At 49.1% G+C, this 2,550-nt stretch overlaps 1 pseudogene across 1 annotated transcript; it reads left to right on the top strand.

Annotated features, from left to right (window-relative positions):
• The first annotated feature begins 474 nt into the window (after positions 1-474).
• On the top strand, positions 475-2,333 carry LOC307067940 (protein arginine N-methyltransferase 5-like; annotated as a pseudogene). The gene has a single exon. The product of its transcript is annotated as a protein arginine N-methyltransferase 5-like (transcript).
• The last annotated feature ends 217 nt before the right edge of the window (positions 2,334-2,550 follow it).

The following is a 2,550-nucleotide window of genomic DNA, read 5'->3' as shown; positions in this document are numbered from 1 at the left end:
ATACAAAATGGCACAACCAATTTGGAAGACAGTTTGACGATTTCTTACAAAGCTAAATATAGTCTTAGCATATAATCCAGCAATCACACTCCTTGGAACTTACCCAACTGACTTCAGAACTATGTCCACACAAAAACTTGCAAGCAAATGTTATAGCAGCTTTATTCATAGCCACCAAAACTTGGAAGCAACCAAGATGTCCTTAAATAGGTGACTGGATAAACAAATTGGAGTATATCCACACAATGAAATATTATAAAAAGAAATGAGCTACCAAGCCATGAAAAGACATAAATAAATCTTAAATACATTTTGCTAAGTGAAAGAAGCCAATCTGAAAAGGCTATGTTCTGTATTATTAAAATTATATGATATGATGTTCTGGAAAAAGCAAAACCACAGAGACGGTTAAAAAAATCAGTGGGGTCAGGGAATCTCGGCGTGGACAGCGCGAGGGAAAAGGTGGAGGCGATGGTGGTCAGTGGTGCAGTGGAAGTCGCGTGTCCAGCGGGAGGGACCTGAACTGCATCCCCGAAATGGCTGACACACTGGGGGCTGTGGCCAAGCAGGGGTTTGATTTCCTCTGCATGCCTGTGTTCCACCCACGTTTCAAGAGGGAGTTTACTCAGGAACCTGCTAAGAATCGGCCAGGCCCTCAGACACAATCAGACCTACCGCTGTCAGGAAGGGACTGGAATACACTAATTGTGGGAAAGCTTTCTCCATGGATTCGTCCAGACTCAAAAGTGGAGAAGATCCACAGGAGCTCCGAGGCAGCTATGTTACAGGAGCTGAATTTTGGGGCATATTTGGGTCTTCCAGCTTTCCTGCTTCCCCTACATCAGGACGATAAAACAAACTTGGTGAGAGTTTTGACCAACCACATCCCACTGGCCACCACTCCTCCATGTTCTGGATGTGGGTGCCACTGGTGGCACCAGAGGACCTGAGAGATATGCGCCAACTTCACACACAGAGGAGTACAGTGGAGAGGAGAAGACATGGATGTGGTGGCACAACTTCCGGACCTTGTGTGATTGATTATAGCAAGAGGATTGCAGTGGCTCTCGAAACTGGTGCTGACCTTCCATCTAATCATGTCATTGATCGTTGGCTTGGGGAAGCCCATCAAAGCAGCCATCCTCGCCACCAGCATTTTCCTGACCAATAAGAAGGGATTTCCTGTTCTTTCTAAGATGCCCCAGAGGCTGATCTTCCAACTCCTCAAGTTGGATGTGCAATTCATCATCACAGGCACCACCCACCACCCAGAGAAAGAGTTCTGCTCCTGCCTCCAGGACTTGGAAGACTTGAGCCAGAATCGACCTCCACCCAATGCCTATGAACTCTTTGCCAAGGGCTATGAAGACTACCTGCAGTCCCCACTCCAGCCACTGATGGATAATCTGGAATCTCAGACATACGAAGTGTTTGAAAAGGACCCTAGCAAATACTCTCAATACCAGCAGGCCATCTATAAATGTCTGTTAGACTGAGTGCCAGAGGAAGAGAAGGATACCAATGTCCAAGTGCTGATGGTGCTGGGAACAGGCCAGGGGCCCCTGGTGAATGCTTCCCTGCGGGCAGCCAAGCAGGCTGACTGGCGGATAAAGCTGTACACTGTGGAGAAGAACCCGAATGCTGTGGTGATGCTGGAGAACTGGCAGTTTGAAGAATGGGGAAGCCAGGTGACAGTAGTCTCATCGGACATGCGGGAATGGGTGGCTCCAGAGAAAGCGGAAATCATTGTCAGTGAGCTTCTGGGGTCCTAAGCTAATAATGAACTGTCACCAGATGATGGTGTGAGCATCCCTGGGGAGTATACCTCCTTTCTAGCTCCCATCTCCTCCTCCAAGCTGTACAATGAGTTCCGAGCCTGTCGGGAAAAGAACCGCGACCCTGAAGCCCAGTTTGAGATGCTTTATGTGCTATGGCTGCTCAATTTCCACCAGCCATCTGCACCCCAGCCCTGTTTTACCTTCAGCCATCCCAACAGAGATCCTATGATGGACAACAACCGCTACCGCACCTTGGGGTTTCCCGTGGAGGTGAACACAGTGCTGCATGGGTTTGCAGGCTACTTTGAGACTGTGCTTTATCAGGACATCACTCTGAGTATCTGTCCAGAGACTCACTCTCCTGAGATGTTTTCACAGTTTCCCGTCCTCTTCCCCATTAAGCAGCCCATTACCGTGCATGAAGCCCAGACCACCTGTGTGCGTCTCTGGTGATGCAGCAATTCCAAGATGGCGTGGTATGAGTGGGCTGTGACAGCACCAGTCTGTTCTGCTATTCAGAACCTCACAGGCCGCTCTTACACCATCAGCCTCTAGCCCTGTCTGCAAGTGTCTAGAGCCTTGGAAGCAGCTTCAGGTTCTGCCCCTGTAGCACCAAAGGTGCAGTAAGTACACCATGGGTTCTGATTTGCCTTGCCCATCAGAAAGGAGCATTTCAGTCCACTTTCCTGCCTTACGTCAAGATGGGCAAAGGATGAGAATTGCAGGGCTCACGCCACCAATCTGTGAAGACTTCAGGCCAAGGCATGAGGAA

This window comes from Hyperoodon ampullatus, assembly GCF_949752795.1.
Source record: "Hyperoodon ampullatus genome assembly, chromosome: 2".
In the NCBI taxonomy this organism is placed as follows: domain Eukaryota; kingdom Metazoa; phylum Chordata; class Mammalia; order Artiodactyla; family Ziphiidae; genus Hyperoodon; species Hyperoodon ampullatus.
Note: the sequence above shows the minus strand (reverse complement) of the source record. Positions and strands in the feature narration are given on the sequence as shown.